Here is a 23,944-nt window from a genome sequence, read left to right as displayed (position 1 = left end):
GTCCTTGATCCAGCCATGGGCCCACATACACTCAGAGGTACAGAGTGTTTCTCATGTCTATGCGTCTGCTGTGATGCTCTCACGCGTGCCTCACCCAGCCATCGTGATGGGGAGGGGGTGTCAATTTGCAAGCATCCTGGAGCATGAATCTTTTTATCTTTAAATATAATTGGCATTAAACCAAACCATTTAGGACCAGATCAGTACAGCAGCAAAGAATGCTGGTGTATTGCTGTTTGCCTCTTAATTTCATACCATCCAACATCTAAGTTGTGTTTGGTCAAACGTTTGCCATATCAAATGTCCTTATGTCAAAGGGCAGAAAGTCCAGAGGTCCTAATCAATGGTTTGGTTGGCTCTCCCTTTGCGCTTGCCTTAAGGCGTCAGCACCAGAGGCTGCCCGATTGCGCCCTGCAAGCAATCAATGTTGGCCCATCCTTTAAGAGATTCTGAGGCTGATTTCAATGTTATTTTTGCTGCTGATTTAAGGATTGCTCAACCTTTGACCCACGTCTAGTTTTCTTGGCTATGCACTTGACATCTTTTACAGCTTGTATTGGTGGGAGATGATGTGAGTTTATCGGGAGCAACGGGATATGAGGCATGTGGGCCATAAAAAACAGGTCTTGGATTTTTTTTTTATAAGAAAGCCTCTTTAAGTAAGGAACTTTGGAAAACCCTGCTGAGAGCAAAAGGATTACACAAAAGGTAAGGGGGTCAGTGGGTCAAGGGATGGCACATCTGACGGTGAGTCAGTTTATTGTAAGTCCAAATTCTACCTGTTTCAACATTTTTCCAGGTGTTTGTTTAATTTCTTAACAGGTCCATTCCTATGTGCCTCAGCAACACATGTACTAATATTGGAATGATAATGGGAAAATGGAATTGGTTCCTGCTCTAAAGGATGACACGCACATTTTTAAAGCATTCACTATTGTTGGCACATGACAGGACAGAAACTTTCTTAATTTGCAAGTCTTTATTTTTTAATACATCTTTTTTACTGAAGATTGAAATTGTATGTTCATGCATATTACACGACAACACAATACATTTTGCGCCAAATTCAACACTAATGCCTCTGAAGCCTTTTACTTGTGAGTCCTATTCACTGAATAAACAGCCCAGTCCCCTTCAATTTCTTGACTTGTACTTTTAGAAGTGGCGCGCTTCTTTTGTTTTTCGATCCCATTCTACCAAACTCAGTATTATCTCTTTCCCCCTTGTTGTGCACTCCAGCGTAAACTGCTTCAAGCTGCTATTTGCAAACATCGCTCTGAACTACAGCTTTACTTGCTTCTAGGCCTTAATCTTTAATTGGAGCTGAGCATTGTACTCCGGATTTGGCTGCTTTTAGTTGGTTGATTTCTTTTTTGATTTCTGTAACTTTCAAACAGTTTCATTGTGAAATACCATTGTCACAATGTGCTGCAGTGCATGAAAACTTAAAATGAATGGAAGGGAGAAGAGGAAGAGTGAGAGGGAGAGGGAGCGGGGCGGGGGAAAAAGAGAGAGGGCAGGAGGGAGGGAGGGAGGTAGAGAGAGATAAAGAGAGAGAAAACAAAGAAAATATGGTATTTGGGGACTATGTGTTTGCATGGAAAAGAGTTTAGGCTTTAAATCAAGTGGAAAGTGGCTCTGTGGCTGGTATCTCAGTCTGTTGATGCTTTGTTGAGTTGCTTGGAGCATGCAAGGAAGGAGACGTGAAGCACTCCCGACCAGGTTGCATGTCTCCAAGTTACTGATATCCCACAGACCTCCTCCCTGTGCCACAAAGTTCTGGGCACTGAGCTCTGCAGTTGTTCCCCACAAGTCGCGAAGCGCCCCAGATTTACTTTCTCAGAGTGGCTAGTTACTGATACCCCACCTTGACCACTGTATTTTCCCTAGATACTTGCTACTGTGGAGTAAAGCAGGGCTAAGAGAGAGGGAGAGGGGATGTGCCTATGCATATCACCTGCCAGGATCCTGCCTGGTACGTCATTCCATCTCACCAGCTGACATCTGGGCTGCGGCAGGTAATTTGGAGAACAGACATATACGGACAGGCCACAAAGCAAATGCTGGGCTGTTGATTGAGGATCCCTTTAGCCATGTCTCCCTAAGTTACCGAGCTCCAGAAAAATTCCACCCTTAGCTCTCATAGAGAGGTCCTTGGCCGATCGTGGCCAATCAGGGCAGTGAAGGGTCGGGGGTGACTGTACACTGCCTCACCTTTTCACTGCTTTCTACACTGGTAATGCTTTTGCAGAAGTGGCCTGTACAAGTGATTCTGTTCTGCGCTGTGTGAAAGTGACATTTATCCACTGACATTAACCAAACTACTTGCGCTGCTCAACTCACATACATGCAGAGAAATCATTTTATGTTTTTTGGGGAAGGTATAGAGGGTCCTGCTGATGATTTATTAAGCTGTCTGCTACTCTTTCTTTTACATAGAGTCTTCGCAGCCCAGGAATGTTTAAGGCATACGGTATGTCCCTCGCTTACAATGAAAACAGAGGTACATAGGAATGGGTCTGTTAAGAGATTAAACAAAAAGCCTGGGAAATGTCGAAACTGGTAGTATTTGTACTTACAATAAACAGACTCGCAGTCAAATGTGCTATCGGTTGACCCACTGACCCCCTTACCTTTTGTGTAATACTTTTGCTCTCAGTAGGGTTGTCCAAACTTCCCTTCTTAAAGCGGCTTTCTTATAAAAAATCCTAGAACTGCTTTTTGTGGCACACATGCCTCATATCCCGTTGCTCTTGATAAACTCACATCATCTCCCACCAGTACAAGCTGTAAAAGATTTCCAGGGCTTATCCAAGCAAACTAGATTTGGGTCGAAGGTTGACCAATCCTAAAATCAGCAGCAAAGTTAACATTGAAATCAGCCTCAGAATCTCCTAAAGGATGGTCCAACATTTGTTGCTTACAGGGATAAATTGGACAGCCTCTGGAACTGGCGCCATAAGCCACCTCCTGTTCTGCCTTGTCCTTGATACAGCCATGGGCCCACATACACTCAGAGGTACAGAGTTGTTCTCATGTCTATGGGTCTATTGTGATGTTCTCAGGCTTGCATCACCCAGCCATTGTGATGGGGAGGGGGTTGGTGTCATTTTGCAAGCACCCTGGAGCATGAATCTTTAAATATAATTGGCATTAAACCAACCCCTTTAGGACCAGATCAATACAGCAGCAAAGAATGCTTATTCACTGTTGTTTGCCTCTTCATTTCATACCACCCGATATCTAAATGGTGTTTTGACTTTCTGCCCTCTGACATAAGGACATTTGGTATGGCAAACCTTTGACTGGAGGTCCTAATCAATGGTTTGATTGACTCTCCCTTTGCGCTTGCTTCAGCAACACATGTACTAATATTGGAATGATAATGGGAAAATTAAATTGGCCCCTGCTCTAAAGGATGGCACGCACATTCGTAAAGCATTCACTATTTTTGGCACATGACAGGACAGAAACTTTCTTAATTTGCAAGGCTTTATTTTTTGAATACATCTTTTTTAATGAAGATTGAAATTGTATGTTCATACATATTACACGACAACACAATACATTTTGAGCCAAATTCAACACTAATGCCTCCGGAGCCTTTTACTTGTGAGTCCTATTGACTGAATGAACAGCCCCGTCGCCTTCAATTTCTTGGCTTGCACTTTTAGAAGTGGCACGCGTCTTTTGATTTTTTTTATCCCATTTTACCAGACTCAGTATTATCACTTTCCCCCTTGTTGTGCACTCCAGCGTAAACTGCTTTAAGGTGCTATTTGCAAACATCGCTCTGAACTACAGCTTTACTTGCTTCTAGGCCTTAATCTTTAATTGGAGCGGAGCGTTGTACTCCGGATTTGGCTGCTTTTAGTTTGAAAGTTACAGAAATCAAAAAAGAAATCAACAAACAGTTTCATTGTGAAATACCATTGTCACAATGTGCTGCAGTGCATGAAAACTTAAAATGAATGGTAGGGAGAGGAAGAGGAAGAGTGAGAGGGAAAGGGAGGTTTGTGGGGGGGAGAAAGAGTGAGGGCGGGAAGGAGGGAGGGTAGGAGGGAGGGGGAGTGAGAGAGACTGAGAGAGCGAAAACAAAGAAAATATGATATTTGGGGGCTATGTGTTTGCATGGAAAAGATTTTAGGCTTTAAATCAAGTGGAAAGGGGCTCATTGGCTGGTATCTCAGCTTGTTGATGCTTTGTTGAGTTGCTTGGAACATCCAAGGAAGAAGACCTGAAGCACTCCCGACCAGGTTGCATGTCTCTACGTTACTGAAATCCCACAGACCTCCTCCCTGTGCCACAACGTTCTGGGCACTGAGCTCTGCAGTTGTTCCCCACAAGTCGCCAAGCGCCCCAGATTTACTTTCTCAGATTGGCTAGTTACTGCTACCCTAACTCGACCACTATATTTTCCCCAGATACTTGCTATTGTGGAGTAAGCAGGGCTAAGACAGAGGGAGAGGGGGTGTGCCTATGCAAATCATCTGCCAGGATCATCCCTGGGACGTCATTCCATCTCACCAGCTGACACCTGGGCAGCAGCAGGTAATTTGGAGAACAGAAATATTCGGACAGGCCACAAAGCAAAGACTGGGCCGTTGATTGAGGATCCCTTTAGCCATGTCTCCCTAAGTTAGCGAGGTCCAGAAAAACTCCACCCTCAGCTCTCATAGAGAGGTCCTTGGCCGATCGTGGCCGATCAGGGCAGTGAAGGGTCAGGGGTGACTGCACACTGCCTCACCTTTTCACTGCTTTCTACAGCGGTAATGCTTTTGCAGAAGCGGCCTGTATAAGTGATTTTGTTCTGCGCTGTGGGAAAGTGACATTTATCCACTGACATTAACCAAACTACTTGCGCTGTTCAACGCACATACATGCAGAGAAATAATGTTATGTTTTTTGGGGAAGGTCTAGAGTGTCCTGCTGATTATTTATTAAGCTGTACTCTACTCTTGCTTTTACATAGAGTCTTCGCAGCCCAGGAATGTTTAAGGCATACTGTATGTCCCTCCCTTACAATGAAAACTCTGTTGAAAACACAGAGGTACATAGGAATGGATCTGTTAAGAAATGAAACAAAAAGCCTGGAAAAATGTCGAAACGGGTAGGATTTGGACTTACAATTAACGGACTCACAGTCAGATGTGCTATCCCTTGATCCACTGACTCCCTTTCCTTTGTGTAATCCTTTTGCTCTCACTAGGGTTTTCCAAAGTGGCTTTCATATAAAAGATCCTAGACCAGCATTTTGTGGCGCACATGCCTCATATCCCATTGCTCTTGATAAACTCACATCATCTCCCACCAATACAAGCTGTAAAAGATTTTCAGGGTTTAGCCAAGCAAACTAGACGTGGGTCGAAGGTTGAGCAATCCTTAAATCAGCAGCAAAGTTAACATTGAAATTAGCCTCAGAATCTCTTAAAGGATGGTCCAACATCTGATGCTTGCAGCGCGCGATGGGGCAGCCTGGGTGCTGACACCTTAAACCATCTCCTGTTGTTGCCTTGTCCTTGATCCAGCCATGGGCCCACATACACTCAGAGGTACAGAGTGTTTCTCATGTCTATGCGTCTGCTGCGATGCTCTCACGCGTGCCTCACCCAGCCATCGTGATGGGGAGGGGGTGTCAATTTGCAAGCATCCTGGAGCATGAATCTTTTTATCTTTAAATATAATTGGCATTAAACCAAACCATTTAGGACCAGATCAGTACAGCAGCAAAGAATGCTGGTGTATTGCTGTTTGCCTCTTAATTTCATACCATCCAACATCTAAATTGTGTTTGGTCAAACGTTTGCCATATCAAATGTCCTTATGTCAAAGGGCAGAAAGTCCAGAGGTCCTAATCAATGGTTTGGTTGGCTCTCCCTTTGCGCTTGCCTTAAGGCGTCAGCACCAGAGGCTGCCCGATTGCGCCCTGCAAGCAATCAATGTTGGCCCATCCTTTAAGAGATTCTGAGGCTGATTTCAATGTTATTTTTGCTGCTGATTTAAGGATTGCTCAACCTTTGACCCACGTCTAGTTTTCTTGGCTATGCACTTGACATCTTTTACAGCTTGTATTGGTGGGAGATGATGTGAGTTTATCGGGAGCAACGGGATATGAGGCATGTGGGCCATAAAAAACAGGTCTTGGATTTTTTTTATAAGAAAGCCTCTTTAAGTAAGGAACTTTGGAAAACCCTGCTGAGAGCAAAAGGATTACACAAAAGGTAAGGGGGTCAGTGGGTCAAGGGATGGCACAACTGACGGTGAGTCAGTTTATTGTAATCCAAATTCTACCTGTTTCAACATTTTTCCAGGTGTTTGTTTAATTTCTTAACAGATCCATTCCTATGTGCCTCAGCAACACATGTACTAATATTGGAATGATAATGGGAAAATGGAATTGGTTCCTGCTCTAAAGGATGACACGCACATTTTTAAAGCATTCACTATTGTTGGCACATGACAGGACAGAAACTTTCTTAATTTGCAAGTCTTTATTTTTTAATACATCTTTTTTAATGAAGATTGAAATTGTATGTTCATGCATATTACACGACAACACAATAGATTTTGCGCCAAATTCAACACTAATGCCTCTGAAGCCTTTTACTTGTGAGTCCTATTGACTGAATAAACAGCCCCGTCCCCTTCAATTTCTTGACTTGTACTTTTAGAAGTGGCACGCTTCTTTTGTTTTTTTATCCCATTCTACCAAACTCAGTATTATCTCTTTCCCCCTTGTTGTGCACTCCAGCGTAAACTGCTTCAAGGTGCTATTTGCAAACATCTCTCTGAACTACAGCTTTACTTGCTTCTAGGCCTTAATCTTTAATTGGAACTGAGCATTGTATTCCGGATTTGGCTGCTTTTAGTTGGTTGATTTCTTTTTTGATTTCTGTAACTTTCAAACAGTTTCATTGTGAAATACCATTGTCACAATGTGCTGCAGTGCATGAAAACTTAAAATGAATGGAAGGGAGAAGAGGAAGAGTGAGAGGGAGCGGGGCGGGGGAAAAAGAGAGAGGGCAGGAGGGAGGGAGGGAGGTAGAGAGAGATAAAGAGAGAGAAAACAAAGAAAATATGGTATTTGGGGACTATGTGTTTGCATGGAAAAGAGTTTAGGCTTTAAATCAAGTGGAAAGTGGCTCTGTGGCTGGTATCTCAGTCTGTTGATGCTTTGTTGAGTTGCTTGGAGCATGCAAGGAAGGAGACCTGAAGCACTCCCAACCAGGTTGCATGTCTCCAAGTTACTGATATCCCACAGACCTCCTCCCTGTGCCACAAAGTTCTGGGCACTGAGCTCTGCAGTTGTTCCCCACAAGTCGCGAAGCGCCCCAGATTTACTTTCTCAGAGTGGCTAGTTACTGATACCCCACCTCGACCACTGTATTTTCCCTAGATACTTGCTACTGTGGAGTAAGCAGGGCTAAGAGAGAGGGAGAGGGGATGTGCCTATGCAAATCACCTGCCAGGATCCTGCCTGGTTCAGCATTCCATCTCACCAGCTGACATCTGGGCTGCGGCAGGTAATTTGGAGAACAGACATATACGGACAGGCCACAAAGCAAATGCTGGGCTGTTGATTGAGGATCCCTTTAGCCATGTCTCCCTAAGTTACCGAGCTCCAGAAAAATTCCACCCTTAGCTCTCATAGAGAGGTCCTTGGCCGATCGTGGCCGATCAGGGCAGTGAAGGGTCGGGGGTGACTGTACACTGCCTCACCTTTTCACTGCTTTCTACACTGGTAATGCTTTTGCAGAAGTGGCCTGTACAAGTGATTCTGTTCTGCGCTGTGTGAAAGTGACATTTATCCACTGACATTAGCCAAACTACTTGCGCTGCTCAACTCACATACATGCAGAGAAATCATTTTATGTTTTTTGGGGAAGGTATAGAGGGTCCTGCTGATGATTTATTAAGCTGTCTGCTACTCTTTCTTTTACATAGAGTCTTCGCAGCCCAGGAATGTTTAAGGCATACGGTATGTCCCTCGCTTACAATGAAAACAGAGGTACATAGGAATGGGTCTGTTAAGAGATTAAACAAAAAGCCTGGGAAATGTCGAAACTGGTAGTATTTGGACTTACAATAAACGGACTCACAGTCAAATGTGCTATCGGTTGACCCACTGACCCCCTTACCTTTTGTGTAATACTTTTGCTCTCAGTAGGGTTGTCCAAACTTCCCTTCTTAATGCGGCTTTCTTATAAAAAATCCTAGAACTGCTTTTTGTGGCACACATGCCTCATATCCCGTTGCTCTTGATAAACTCACATCATCTCCCACCAGTACAAGCTGTAAAAGATTTCCAGGGCTTATCCAAGCAAACTAGATTTGGGTCGAAGGTTGACCAATCCTAAAATCAGCAGCAAAGTTAACATTGAAATCAGCCTCAGAATCTCTTAAAGGATGGTCCAACATTTGTTGCTTACAGGGATCAATTGGACAGCCTCTGGAACTGGCGCCATAAGCCACCTCCTGTTCTGCCTTGTCCTTGATACAGCCATGGGCCCACATACACTCAGAGGTACAGAGTTGTTCTCATGTCTATGGGTCTATTGTGATGTTCTCAGGCTTGCATCACCCAGCCATTGTGATGGGGAGGGGGTTGGTGTCATTTTGCAAGCACCCTGGAGCATGAATCTTTAAATATAATTGGCATTAAACCAACCCCTTTAGGACCAGATCAATACAGCAGCAAGGAATGCTTATTCACTGTTGTTTGCCTCTTCATTTCATACCACCCGATATCTAAATGGTGTTTTGACTTTCTGCCCTCTGACATAAGGACATTTGGTATGGCAAACCTTTGACTGGAGGTCCTAATCAATGGTTTGATTGACTCTCCCTTTGCGCTTGCTTCAGCAACACATGTACTAATATTGGAATGATAATGGGAAAATTAAATTGGCCCCTGCTCTAAAGGATGGCACGCACATTCGTAAAGCATTCACTATTTTTGGCACATGACAGGACAGAAACTTTCTTAATTTGCAAGGCTTTATTTTTTTAATACATCTTTTTTAATGAAGATTGAAATTGTATGTTCATACATATTACACGACAACACAATACATTTTGAGCCAAATTCAACACTAATGCCACAGGCGCCTTTTACTTGTGAGTCCTATTGACTGAATGAACAGCCCTGTCGCCTTCAATTTCTTGGCTTGCACTTTTAGAAGTGGCACGCGTCTTTTGATTTTTTTTATCCTATTTTACCAAACTCAGTATTATCACTTTCCCCCTTGTTGTGCACTCCAGCGTAAACTGCTTTAAGGTGCTATTTGCAAACATCGCTCTGAACTACAGCTTTACTTGCTTCTAGGCCTTAATCTTTAATTGGAGCGGAGCGTTGTACTCCGGATTTGGCTGCTTTTAGTTTGAAAGTTACAGAAATCAAAAAAGAAATCAACAAACAGTTTCATTGTGAAATACCATTGTCACAATGTGCTGCAGTGCATGAAAACTTAAAATGAATGGTAGGGAGAGGAAGAGGAAGAGTGAGAGGGAAAGGGAGGTTTGTGGGGGGGAGAAAGAGTGAGGGCGGGAAGGAGGGAGGGTAGGAGGGAGGGGGAGTGAGAGAGACTGAGAGAGCGAAAACAAAGAAAATATGATATTTGGGGGCTATGTGTTTGCATGGAAAAGATTTTAGGCTTTAAATCAAGTGGAAAGGGGCTCATTGGCTGGTATCTCAGCTTGTTGATGCTTTGTTGAGTTGCTTGGAACATGCAAGGAAGAAGACCTGAAGCACTCCCGACCAGGTTGCATGTCTCTACGTTACTGAAATCCCACAGACCTCCTCCCTGTGCCACAACGTTCTGGGCACTGAGCTCTGCAGGTGTTCCCCACAAGTCGCCAAGCGCCCCAGATTTACTTTCTCAGATTGGCTAGTTACTGCTACCCTAACTCGACCACTATATTTTCCCCAGATACTTGCTATTGTGGAGTAAGCAGGGCTAAGACAGAGGGAGAGGGGGTGTGCCTATGCAAATCATCTGCCAGGATCATCCCTGGGACGTCATTCCATCTCACCAGCTGACACCTGGGCAGCAGCAGGTAATTTGGAGAACAGAAATATTCGGACAGGCCACAAAGCAAAGACTGGGCCGTTGATTGAGGATCCCTTTAGCCATGTCTCCCTAAGTTACCGAGGTCCAGAAAAACTCCACCCTCAGCTCTCATAGAGAGGTCCTTGGCCGATCGTGGCCGATCAGGGCAGTGAAGGGTCAGGGGTGACTGCACACTGCCTCACCTTTTCACTGCTTTCTACAGCGGTAATGCTTTTGCAGAAGCGGCCTGTACAAGTGATTTTGTTCTGCGCTGTGGGAAAGTGACATTTATCCACTGACATTAACCAAACTACTTGCGCTGTTCAACGCACATACATGCAGAGAAATAATGTTATGTTTTTTGGGGAAGGTCTAGAGTGTCCTGCTGATTATTTATTAAGCTGTACTCTACTCTTGCTTTTACATAGAGTCTTCGCAGCCCAGGAATGTTTAAGGCATACTGTATGTCCCTCCCTTACAATAAAAACTCTGTTGAAAACACAGAGGTACATAGGAATGGATCTGTTAAGAAATGAAACAAAAAGCCTGGAAAAATGTCGAAACGGGTAGGATTTGGACTTACAATTAACGGACTCACAGTCAGATGTGCTATCCCTTGATCCACTGACTCCCTTTCCTTTGTGTAATCCTTTTGCTCTCACTAGGGTTTTCCAAAGTGGCTTTCATATAAAAGATCCTAGACCAGCATTTTGTGGCGCACATGCCTCATATCCCATTGCTCTTGATAAACTCACATCATCTCCCACCAATACAAGCTGTAAAAGATTTTCAGGGTTTAGCCAAGCAAACTAGACGTGGGTCGAAGGTTGAGCAATCCTTAAATCAGCAGCAAAGTTAACATTGAAATTAGCCTCAGAATCTCTTAAAGGATGGTCCAACATCTGATGCTTGCAGCGCGCGATGGGGCAGCCTGGGTGCTGACACCTTAAACCATCTCCTGTTGTTGCCTTGTCCTTGATCCAGCCATGGGCCCACATACACTCAGAGGTACAGAGTGTTTCTCATGTCTATGCGTCTGCTGCGATGCTCTCACGCGTGCCTCACCCAGCCATCGTGATGGGGAGGGGGTGTCAATTTGCAAGCATCCTGGAGCATGAATCTTTTTATCTTTAAATATAATTGGCATTAAACCAAACCATTTAGGACCAGATCAGTACAGCAGCAAAGAATGCTGGTGTATTGCTGTTTGCCTCTTAATTTCATACCATCCAACATCTAAATTGTGTTTGGTCAAACGTTTGCCATATCAAATGTCCTTATGTCAAAGGGCAGAAAGTCCAGAGGTCCTAATCAATGGTTTGGTTGGCTCTCCCTTTGCGCTTGCCTTAAGGCGTCAGCACCAGAGGCTGCCCGATTGCGCCCTGCAAGCAATCAATGTTGGCCCATCCTTTAAGAGATTCTGAGGCTGATTTCAATGTTATTTTTGCTGCTGATTTAAGGATTGCTCAACCTTTGACCCACGTCTAGTTTTCTTGGCTATGCACTTGACATCTTTTACAGCTTGTATTGGTGGGAGATGATGTGAGTTTATCGGGAGCAACGGGATATGAGGCATGTGGGCCATAAAAAACAGGTCTTGGATTTTTTTTATAAGAAAGCCTCTTTAAGTAAGGAACTTTGGAAAACCCTGCTGAGAGCAAAAGGATTACACAAAAGGTAAGGGGGTCAGTGGGTCAAGGGATGGCACAACTGACGGTGAGTCAGTTTATTGTAATCCAAATTCTACCTGTTTCAACATTTTTCCAGGTGTTTGTTTAATTTCTTAACAGATCCATTCCTATGTGCCTCAGCAACACATGTACTAATATTGGAATGATAATGGGAAAATGGAATTGGTTCCTGCTCTAAAGGATGACACGCACATTTTTAAAGCATTCACTATTGTTGGCACATGACAGGACAGAAACTTTCTTAATTTGCAAGTCTTTATTTTTTAATACATCTTTTTTAATGAAGATTGAAATTGTATGTTCATGCATATTACACGACAACACAATAGATTTTGCGCCAAATTCAACACTAATGCCTCTGAAGCCTTTTACTTGTGAGTCCTATTGACTGAATAAACAGCCCCGTCCCCTTCAATTTCTTGACTTGTACTTTTAGAAGTGGCACGCTTCTTTTGTTTTTTTATCCCATTCTACCAAACTCAGTATTATCTCTTTCCCCCTTGTTGTGCACTCCAGCGTAAACTGCTTCAAGGTGCTATTTGCAAACATCTCTCTGAACTACAGCTTTACTTGCTTCTAGGCCTTAATCTTTAATTGGAACTGAGCATTGTATTCCGGATTTGGCTGCTTTTAGTTGGTTGATTTCTTTTTTGATTTCTGTAACTTTCAAACAGTTTCATTGTGAAATACCATTGTCACAATGTGCTGCAGTGCATGAAAACTTAAAATGAATGGAAGGGAGAAGAGGAAGAGTGAGAGGGAGCGGGGCGGGGGAAAAAGAGAGAGGGCAGGAGGGAGGGAGGGAGGTAGAGAGAGATAAAGAGAGAGAAAACAAAGAAAATATGGTATTTGGGGACTATGTGTTTGCATGGAAAAGAGTTTAGGCTTTAAATCAAGTGGAAAGTGGCTCTGTGGCTGGTATCTCAGTCTGTTGATGCTTTGTTGAGTTGCTTGGAGCATGCAAGGAAGGAGACCTGAAGCACTCCCAACCAGGTTGCATGTCTCCAAGTTACTGATATCCCACAGACCTCCTCCCTGTGCCACAAAGTTCTGGGCATTGAGCTCTGCAGTTGTTCCCCACAAGTCGCAAAGCGCCCCAGATTTACTTTCTCAGAGTGGCTAGTTACTGATACCCCACCTCGACCACTGTATTTTCCCTAGATACTTGCTACTGTGGAGTAAGCAGGGATAAGAGAGAGGGAGAGGGGATGTGCCTATGCAAATCACCTGCCAGGATCCTGCCTGGTACAGCATTCCATCTCACCAGCTGACATCTGGGCTGCGGCAGGTAATTTGGAGAACAGACATATACGGACAGGCCACAAAGCAAATGCTGGGCTGTTGATTGAGGATCCCTTTAGCCATGTCTCCCTAAGTTACCGAGCTCCAGAAAAATTCCACCCTTAGCTCTCATAGAGAGGTCCTTGGCCGATCGTGGCCGATCAGGGCAGTGAAGGGTCGGGGGTGACTGTACACTGCCTCACCTTTTCACTGCTTTCTACACTGGTAATGCTTTTGCAGAAGTGGCCTGTACAAGTGATTCTGTTCTGCGCTGTGTGAAAGTGACATTTATCCACTGACATTAACCAAACTACTTGCGCTGCTCAACTCACATACATGCAGAGAAATCATTTTATGTTTTTTGGGGAAGGTATAGAGGGTCCTGCTGATGATTTATTAAGCTGTCTGCTACTCTTTCTTTTACATAGAGTCTTCGCAGCCCAGGAATGTTTAAGGCATACGGTATGTCCCTCGCTTACAATGAAAACAGAGGTACATAGGAAGGGGTCTGTTAAGAGATTAAACAAAAAGCCTTGGAAATGTCGAAACTGGTAGTATTTGGACTTACAATAAACGGACTCACAGTCAAATGTGCTATCGGTTGACCCACTGACCCCCTTACCTTTTGTGTAATACTTTTGCTCTCAGTAGGGTTGTCCAAACTTCCCTTCTTAATGCGGCTTTCTTATAAAAAATCCTAGAACTGCTTTTTGTGGCACACATGCCTCATATCCCGTTGCTCTTGATAAACTCACATCATCTCCCACCAGTACAAGCTGTAAAAGATTTCCAGGGCTTATCCAAGCAAACTAGATTTGGGTCGAAGGTTGACCAATCTTAAAATCAGCAGCAAAGTTAACATTGAAATCAGCCTCAGAATCTCTTAAAGGATGGTCCAACATTTGTTGCTTACAGGGATCAATTGGACAGCCTCTGGAACTGGCGCCATAAGCCACCTCCTGTTCTGCCTTGTCCTTGATACAGCCATGGGCCCACATACACTCAGAGGTACAGAGTTGTTCTCATGTCTATGGGTCTATTGTGATGTTCTCAGGCTTGCATCACCCAGCCATTGTGATGGGGAGGGGGTTGGTGTCATTTTGCAAGCACCCTGGAGCATGAATCTTTAAATATAATTGGCATTAAACCAACCCCTTTAGGACCAGATCAATACAGCAGCAAGGAATGCTTATTCACTGTTGTTTGCCTCTTCATTTCATACCACCCGATATCTAAATAGTGTTTTGACTTTCTGCCCTCTGACATAAGGACATTTGGTATGGCAAACCTTTGACTGGAGGTCCTAATCAATGGTTTGATTGACTCTCCCTTTGCGCTTGCTTCAGCAACACATGTACTAATATTGGAATGATAATGGGAAAATTAAATTGGCCCCTGCTCTAAAGGATGGCACGCACATTCGTAAAGCATTCACTATTTTTGGCACATGACAGGACAGAAACTTTCTTAATTTGCAAGGCTTTATTTTTTTAATACATCTTTTTTAATGAAGATTGAAATTGTATGTTCATACATATTACACGACAACACAATACATTTTGAGCCAAATTCAACACTAATGCCTCAGGCGCCTTTTACTTGTGAGTCCTATTGACTGAATGAACAGCCCTGTCGCCTTCAATTTCTTGGCTTGCACTTTTAGAAGTGGCACGCGTCTTTTGATTTTTTTTATCCTATTTCACCAAACTCAGTATTATCACTTTCCCCCTTGTTGTGCACTCCAGCGTAAACTGCTTTAAGGTGCTATTTGCAAACATCGCTCTGAACTACAGCTTTACTTGCTTCTAGGCCTTAATCTTTAATTGGAGCGGAGCGTTGTACTCCGGATTTGGCTGCTTTTAGTTTGAAAGTTACAGAAATCAAAAAAGAAATCAACAAACAGTTTCATTGTGAAATACCATTGTCACAATGTGCTGCAGTGCATGAAAACTTAAAATGAATGGTAGGGAGAGGAAGAGGAAGAGTGAGAGGGAAAGGGAGGTTTGTGGGGGGGAGAAAGAGTGAGGGCGGGAAGGAGGGAGGGTAGGAGGGAGGGGGAGTGAGAGAGACTGAGAGAGCGAAAAACAAAGAAAATATGATATTTGGGGGCTATGTGTTTGCATGGAAAAGATTTTAGGCTTTAAATCAAGTGGAAAGGGGCTCATTGGCTGGTATCTCAGCTTGTTGATGCTTTGTTGAGTTGCTTGGAACATGCAAGGAAGAAGACCTGAAGCACTCCCGACCAGGTTGCATGTCTCTACGTTACTGAAATCCCACAGACCTCCTCCCTGTGCCACAACGTTCTGGGCACTGAGCTCTGCAGTTGTTCCCCACAAGTCGCCAAGCGCCCCAGATTTACTTTCTCAGATTGGCTAGTTACTGCTACCCTAACTCGACCACTATATTTTCCCCAGATACTTGCTATTGTGGAGTAAGCAGGGCTAAGACAGAGGGAGAGGGGGTGTGCCTATGCAAATCATCTGCCAGGATCATCCCTGGGACGTCATTCCATCTCACCAGCTGACACCTGGGCAGCAGCAGGTAATTTGGAGAACAGAAATATTCGGACAGGCCACAAAGCAAAGACTGGGCCGTTGATTGAGGATCCCTTTAGCCATGTCTCCCTAAGTTACCGAGGTCCAGAAAAACTCCACCCTCAGCTCTCATAGAGAGGTCCTTGGCCGATCGTGGCCGATCAGGGCAGTGAAGGGTCAGGGGTGACTGCACACTGCCTCACCTTTTCACTGCTTTCTACAGCGGTAATGCTTTTGCAGAAGCGGCCTGTACAAGTGATTTTGTTCTGCGCTGTGGGAAAGTGACATTTATCCACTGACATTAACCAAACTACTTGCGCTGTTCAACGCACATACATGCAGAGAAATAATGTTATGTTTTTTGGGGAAGGTCTAGAGTGTCCTGCTGATTATTTATTAAGCTGTACTCTACTCTTGCTTTTACATAGAGTCTTCGCAGCCCAGGAATGTTTAAGGCATACTGTATGTCCCTCCCTTACAATGAAAACTCTGTTGAAAACACAGAGGTACATAGGAATGGATCTGTTAAGAAATGAAACAAAAAGCCTGGAAAAATGTCGAAACGGGTAGGATTTGGACTTACAATTAACGGACTCACAGTCAGATGTGCTATCCCTTGATCCACTGACTCCCTTTCCTTTGTGTAATCCTTTTGCTCTCACTAGGGTTTTCCAAAGTGGCTTTCATATAAAAGATCCTAGACCAGCATTTTGTGGCGCACATGCCTCATATCCCATTGCTCTTGATAAACTCACATCATCTCCCACCAATACAAGCTGTAAAAGATTTTCAGGGTTTAGCCAAGCAAACTAGACGTGGGTCGAAGGTTGAGCAATCCTTAAATCAGCAGCAAAGTTAACATTGAAATTAGCCTCAGAATCTCTTAAAGGATGGTCCAACATCTGATGCTTGCAGCGCGCGATGGGGCAGCCTGGGTGCTGACACCTTAAACCATCTCCTGTTGTTGCCTTGTCCTTGATCCAGCCATGGGCCCACATACACTCAGAGGTACAGAGTGTTTCTCATGTCTATGCGTCTGCTGCGATGCTCTCACGCGTGCCTCACCCAGCCATCGTGATGGGGAGGGGGTGTCAATTTGCAAGCATCCTGGAGCATGAATCTTTTTATCTTTAAATATAATTGGCATTAAACCAAACCATTTAGGACCAGATCAGTACAGCAGCAAAGAATGCTGGTGTATTGCTGTTTGCCTCTTAATTTCATACCATCCAACATCTAAATTGTGTTTGGTCAAACGTTTGCCATATCAAATGTCCTTATGTCAAAGGGCAGAAAGTCCAGAGGTCCTAATCAATGGTTTGGTTGGCTCTCCCTTTGCGCTTGCCTTAAGGCGTCAGCACCAGAGGCTGCCCGATTGCGCCCTGCAAGCAATCAATGTTGGCCCATCCTTTAAGAGATTCTGAGGCTGATTTCAATGTTATTTTTGCTGCTGATTTAAGGATTGCTCAACCTTTGACCCACGTCTAGTTTTCTTGGCTATGCACTTGACATCTTTTACAGCTTGTATTGGTGGGAGATGATGTGAGTTTATCGGGAGCAACGGGATATGAGGCATGTGGGCCATAAAAAACAGGTCTTGGATTTTTTTTATAAGAAAGCCTCTTTAAGTAAGGAACTTTGGAAAACCCTGCTGAGAGCAAAAGGATTACACAAAAGGTAAGGGGGTCAGTGGGTCAAGGGATGGCACAACTGACGGTGAGTCAGTTTATTGTAATCCAAATTCTACCTGTTTCAACATTTTTCCAGGTGTTTGTTTAATTTCTTAACAGATCCATTCCTATGTGCCTCAGCAACACATGTACTAATATTGGAATGATAATGGGAAAATGGAATTGGTTCCTGCTCTAAAGGATGACACGCACATTTTTAAAGCATTCACTATTGTTGGCACATGACAGGACAGAAACTTTCTTAATTTGCAAGTCTTTATTTTTTAATACATCTTTTTTAATGAAGATTGAAATTGTATGTTCATGCATATTACACGACAACACAATAGATTTTGCGCCAAATTCAACACTAATGCCTCTGAAGCCTTTTACTTGTGAGTCCTATTGACTGAATAAACAGCCCCGTCCCCTTCAATTTCTTGACTTGTACTTTTAGAAGTGGCACGCTTCTTTTGTTTTTTTATCCCATTCTACCAAACTCAGTATTATCTCTTTCCCCCTTGTTGTGCACTCCAGCGTAAACTGCTTCAAGGTGCTATTTGCAAACATCTCTCTGAACTACAGCTTTACTTGCTTCTAGGCCTTAATCTTTAATTGGAACTGAGCATTGTATTCCGGATTTGGCTGCTTTTAGTTGGTTGATTTCTTTTTTGATTTCTGTAACTTTCAAACAGTTTCATTGTGAAATACCATTGTCACAATGTGCTGCAGTGCATGAAAACTTAAAATGAATGGAAGGGAGAAGAGGAAGAGTGAGAGGGAGCGGGGCGGGGGAAAAAGAGAGAGGGCAGGAGGGAGGGAGGGAGGTAGAGAGAGATAAAGAGAGAGAAAACAAAGAAAATATGGTATTTGGGGACTATGTGTTTGCATGGAAAAGAGTTTAGGCTTTAAATCAAGTGGAAAGTGGCTCTGTGGCTGGTATCTCAGTCTGTTGATGCTTTGTTGAGTTGCTTGGAGCATGCAAGGAAGGAGACCTGAAGCACTCCCAACCAGGTTGCATGTCTCCAAGTTACTGATATCCCACAGACCTCCTCCCTGTGCCACAAAGTTCTGGGCACTGAGCTCTGCAGTTGTTCCCCACAAGTCGCGAAGCGCCCCAGATTTACTTTCTCAGAGTGGCTAGTTACTGATACCCCACCTTGACCACTGTATTTTCCCTAGATACTTGCTACTGTGGAGTAAAGCAGGGCTAAGAGAGAGGGAGAGGGGATGTGCCTATGCATATCACCTGCCAGGATCCTGCCTGGTACGTCATTCCATCTCACCAGCTGACATCTGGGCTGCGGCAGGTAATTTGGAGAACAGACATATACGGACAGGCCACAAAGCAAATGCTGGGCTGTTGATTGAGGATCCCTTTAGCCATGTCTCCCTAAGTTACCGAGCTCCAGAAAAATTCCACCCTTAGCTCTCATAGAGAGGTCCTTGGCCGATCGTGGCCGATCAGGGCAGTGAAGGGTCGGGGGTGACTGTACACTGCCTCACCTTTTCACTGCTTTCTACACTGGTAATGCTTTTGCAGAAGTGGCCTGTACAAGTGATTCTGTTCTGCGCTGTGTGAAAGTGACATTTATCCACTGACATTAACCAAACTACTTGCGCTGCTCAACTCACATACATGCAGAGAAATCATTTTATGTTTTTTGGGGAAGGTATAGAGGGTCCTGCTGATGATTTATTAAGCTGTCTGCTACTCTTTCTTTTACATAGAGTCTTCGCAGCCCAGGAATGTTTAAGGCATACGGTATGTCCCTCGCTTACAATGAAAACAGAGGTACATAGGAATGGGTCTGTTAAGAGATTAAACAAAAAGCCTGGGAAATGTCGAAACTGGTAGTATTTGTACTTACAATAAACAGACTCGCAGTCAAATGTGCTATCGGTTGACCCACTGACCCCCTTACCTTTTGTGTAATACTTTTGCTCTCAGTAGGGTTGTCCAAACTTCCCTTCTTAAAGCGGCTTTCTTATAAAAAATCCTAGAACTGCTTTTTGTGGCACACATGCCTCATATCCCGTTGCTCTTGATAAACTCACATCACCTCCCACCAGTACAAGCTGTAAAAGATTTCCAGGGCTTATCCAAGCAAACTAGATTTGGGTCGAAGGTTGACCAATCCTAAAATCAGCAGCAAAGTTAACATTGAAATCAGCCTCAGAATCTCCTAAAGGATGGTCCAACATTTGTTGCTTACAGGGATAAATTGGACAGCCTCTGGAACTGGCGCCATAAGCCACCTCCTGTTCTGCCTTGTCCTTGATACAGCCATGGGCCCACATACACTCAGAGGTACAGAGTTGTTCTCATGTCTATGGGTCTATTGTGATGTTCTCAGGCTTGCATCACCCAGCCATTGTGATGGGGAGGGGGTTGGTGTCATTTTGCAAGCACCCTGGAGCATGAATCTTTAAATATAATTGGCATTAAACCAACCCCTTTAGGACCAGATCAATACAGCAGCAAAGAATGCTTATTCACTGTTGTTTGCCTCTTCATTTCATACCACCCGATATCTAAATGGTGTTTTGACTTTCTGCCCTCTGACATAAGGACATTTGGTATGGCAAACCTTTGACTGGAGGTCCTAATCAATGGTTTGATTGACTCTCCCTTTGCGCTTGCTTCAGCAACACATGTACTAATATTGGAATGATAATGGGAAAATTAAATTGGCCCCTGCTCTAAAGGATGGCACGCACATTCGTAAAGCATTCACTATTTTTGGCACATGACAGGACAGAAACTTTATTAATTTGCAAGGCTTTATTTTTTTAATACATCTTTTTTAATGAAGATTGAAATTGTATGTTCATACATATTACACGACAACACAATACATTTTGAGCCAAATTCAACACTAATGCCTCCGGAGCCTTTTACTTGTGAGTCCTATTGACTGAATGAACAGCCCCGTCGCCTTCAATTTCTTGGCTTGCACTTTTCGAAGTGGCACGCGTCTTTTGATTTTTTTTATCCCATTTTACCAGACTCAGTATTATCACTTTCCCCCTTGTTGTGCACTCCAGCGTAAACTGCTTTAAGGTGCTATTTGCAAACATCGCTCTGAACTACAGCTTTACTTGCTTCTAGGCCTTAATCTTTAATTGGAGCGGAGCGTTGTACTCCGGATTTGGCTGCTTTTAGTTTGAAAGTTACAGAAATCAAAAAAGAAATCAACAAACAGTTTCATTGTGAAATACCATTGTCACAATGTGCTGCAGTGCATGAAAACTTAAAATGAATGGTAGGGAGAGGAAGAGGAAGAGTGAGAGGGAAAGGGAGGTTTGTGGGGGGGAGAAAGAGTGAGGGTGGGAAGGAGGGAGGGTAGGAGGGAGGGGGAGTGAGAGAGACTGAGAGAGCGAAAAACAAAGAAAATATGATATTTGGGGGCTATGTGTTTGCATGGAAAAGATTTTAGGCTTTAAATCAAGTGGAAAGGGGCTCATTGGCTGGTATCTCAGCTTGTTGATGCTTTGTTGAGTTGCTTGGAACATGCAAGGAAGAAGACCTGAAGCACTCCCGACCAGGTTGCATGTCTCTACGTTACTGAAATCCCACAGACCTCCTCCCTGTGCCACAACGTTCTGGGCACTGAGCTCTGCAGTTGTTCCCCACAAGTCGCCAAGCGCCCCAGATTTACTTTCTCAGATTGGCTAGTTACTGCTACCCTAACTCGACCACTATATTTTCCCCAGATACTTGCTATTGTGGAGTAAGCAGGGCTAAGACAGAGGGAGAGGGGGTGTGCCTATGCAAATCATCTGCCAGGATCATCCCTGGGACGTCATTCCATCTCACCAGCTGACACCTGGGCAGCAGCAGGTAATTTGGAGAACAGAAATATTCGGACAGGCCACAAAGCAAAGACTGGGCCGTTGATTGAGGATCCCTTTAGCCATGTCTCCCTAAGTTACCGAGGTCCAGAAAAACTCCACCCTCAGCTCTCATAGAGAGGTCCTTGGCCGATCGTGGCCGATCAGGGCAGTGAAGGGTCAGGGGTGACTGCACACTGCCTCACCTTTTCACTGCTTTCTACAGCGGTAATGCTTTTGCAGAAGCGGCCTGTACAAGTGATTTTGTTCTGCGCTGTGGGAAAGTGACATTTATCCACTGACATTAACCAAACTACTTGCGCTGTTCAACGCACATACATGCAGAGAAATAATGTTATGTTTTTTGGGGAAGGTCTAGAGTGTCCTGCTGATTATTTATTAAGCTGTACTCTACTCTTGCTTTTACATAGAGTCTTCGCAGCCCAGGAATGTTTAAGGCATACTGTATGTCCCTCCCTTACAATGAAAACTCTGTTGAAAACACAGAGGTACATAGGAATGGATCTGTTAAGAAATGAAACAAAAAGCCTGGAAAAATGTCGAAACGGGTAGGATTTGGACTTACAATTAACGGACTCACAGTCAGATGTGCTATCCCTTGATCCACTGACTCCCTTTCCTTTGTGTAATCCTTTTGCTCTCACTAGGGTTTTCCAAAGTGGCTTTCATATAAAAGATCCTAGACCAGCATTTTGTGGCGCACATGCCTCATATCCCATTGCTCTTGATAAACTCACATCATCTCCCACCAATACAAGCTGTAAAAGATTTTCAGGGTTTAGCCAAGCAAACTAGACGTGGGTCGAAGGTTGAGCAATCCTTAAATCAGCAGCAAAGTTAACATTGAAATTAGCCTCAGAATCTCTTAAAGGATGGTCCAAAATCTGATGCTTGCAGCGCGCGATGGGGCAGCCTGGGTGCTGACACCTTAAACCATCTCCTGTTGTTGCCTTGTCCTTGATCCAGCCATGGGCCCACATACACTCAGAGGTACAGAGTGTTTCTCATGTCTATGCGTCTGCTGCGATGCTCTCACGCGTGCCTCACCCAGCCATCGTGATGGGGAGGGGGTGTCAATTTGCAAGCATCCTGGAGCATGAATCTTTTTATCTTTAAATATAATTGGCATTAAACCAAACCATTTAGGACCAGATCAGTACAGCAGCAAAGAATGCTGGTGTATTGCTGTTTGCCTCTTAATTTCATACCATCCAACATCTAAATTGTGTTTGGTCAAACGTTTGCCATATCAAATGTCCTTATGTCAAAGGGCAGAAAGTCCAGAGGTCCTAATCAATGGTTTGGTTGGCTCTCCCTTTGCGCTTGCCTTAAGGCGTCAGCACCAGAGGCTGCCCGATTGCGCCCTGCAAGCAATCAATGTTGGCCCATCCTTTAAGAGATTCTGAGGCTGATTTCAATGTTATTTTTGCTGCTGATTTAAGGATTGCTCAACCTTTGACCCACGTCTAGTTTTCTTGGCTATGCACTTGACATCTTTTACAGCTTGTATTGGTGGGAGATGATGTGAGTTTATCGGGAGCAACGGGATATGAGGCATGTGGGCCATAAAAAACAGGTCTTGGATTTTTTTTATAAGAAAGCCTCTTTAAGTAAGGAACTTTGGAAAACCCTGCTGAGAGCAAAAGGATTACACAAAAGGTAAGGGGGTCAGTGGGTCAAGGGATGGCACAACTGACGGTGAGTCAGTTTATTGTAATCCAAATTCTACCTGTTTCAACATTTTTCCAGGTGTTTGTTTAATTTCTTAACAGATCCATTCCTATGTGCCTCAGCAACACATGTACTAATATTGGAATGATAATGGGAAAATGGAATTGGTTCCTGCTCTAAAGGATGACACGCACATTTTTAAAGCATTCACTATTGTTGGCACATGACAGGACAGAAACTTTCTTAATTTGCAAGTCTTTATTTTTTAATACATCTTTTTTAATGAAGATTGAAATTGTATGTTCATGCATATTACACGACAACACAATAGATTTTGCGCCAAATTCAACACTAATGCCTCTGAAGCCTTTTACTTGTGAGTCCTATTGACTGAATAAACAGCCCCGTCCCCTTCAATTTCTTGACTTGTACTTTTAGAAGTGGCACGCTTCTTTTGTTTTTTTATCCCATTCTACCAAACTCAGTATTATCTCTTTCCCCCTTGTTGTGCACTCCAGCGTAAACTGCTTCAAGGTGCTATTTGCAAACATCTCTCTGAACTACAGCTTTACTTGCTTCTAGGCCTTAATCTTTAATTGGAACTGAGCATTGTATTCCGGATTTGGCTGCTTTTAGTTGGTTGATTTCTTTTTTGATTTCTGTAACTTTCAAACAGTTTCATTGTGAAATACCATTGTCACAATGTGCTGCAGTGCATGAAAACTTAAAATGAATGGAAGGGAGAAGAGGAAGAGTGAGAGGGAGCGGGGCGGGGGAAAAAGAGAGAGGGCAGGAGGGAGGGAGGGAGGTAGAGAGAGATAAAGAGAGAGAAAACAAAGAAAATATGGTATTTGGGGACTATGTGTTTGCATGGAAAAGAGTTTAGGCTTTAAATCAAGTGGAAAGTGGCTCTGTGGCTGGTATCTCAGTCTGTTGATGCTTTGTTGAGTTGCTTGGAGCATGCAAGGAAGGAGACCTGAAGCACTCCCAACCAGGTTGCATGTCTCCAAGTTACTGATATCCCACAGACCTCCTCCCTGTGCCACAAAGTTCTGGGCACTGAGCTCTGCAGTTGTTCCCCACAAGTCGCGAAGCGCCCCAGATTTACTTTCTCAGAGTGGCTAGTTACTGATACCCCACCTCGACCACTGTATTTTCCCTAGATACTTGCTACTGTGGAGTAAGCAGGGCTA

At 43.9% G+C, this 23,944-nt stretch overlaps 4 non-coding genes across 4 annotated transcripts; all 4 read left to right on the top strand.

Moving 5' to 3' along the window:
• Nucleotides 1–3,346: 3,346 nt before the first annotated feature.
• On the top strand, nucleotides 3,347–3,453 carry LOC138570586 (U6 spliceosomal RNA). The gene has a single exon (XR_011303625.1). It is a non-coding gene; the product is annotated as a U6 spliceosomal RNA (small nuclear RNA).
• A 5,398-nt stretch (nucleotides 3,454–8,851) lies between these two features.
• LOC138570585 (U6 spliceosomal RNA) lies at nucleotides 8,852–8,958 on the top strand. Its single transcript, XR_011303624.1, has one exon. It is a non-coding gene; the product is annotated as a U6 spliceosomal RNA (small nuclear RNA).
• Nucleotides 8,959–14,356: 5,398 nt separating this feature from the next.
• LOC138570584 (U6 spliceosomal RNA) lies at nucleotides 14,357–14,463 on the top strand. The gene has a single exon (XR_011303623.1). It is a non-coding gene; the product is annotated as a U6 spliceosomal RNA (small nuclear RNA).
• Nucleotides 14,464–19,863: 5,400 nt separating this feature from the next.
• Nucleotides 19,864–19,970, top strand: LOC138570583 (U6 spliceosomal RNA). The gene has a single exon (XR_011303622.1). It is a non-coding gene; the product is annotated as a U6 spliceosomal RNA (small nuclear RNA).
• The last annotated feature ends 3,974 nt before the right edge of the window (nucleotides 19,971–23,944 follow it).

The sequence above is a fragment of the Ambystoma mexicanum genome, chromosome 2q (genome assembly GCF_040938575.1).
Source record: "Ambystoma mexicanum isolate Mex_15411 chromosome 2q, UKY_AmexF1_1, whole genome shotgun sequence".
NCBI classification, from domain to species: Eukaryota; Metazoa; Chordata; class Amphibia; order Caudata; family Ambystomatidae; genus Ambystoma; species Ambystoma mexicanum.
The sequence above is the reverse complement of the archived record's forward strand: the minus strand, read 5'-3'. Positions and strand labels throughout refer to the sequence as shown.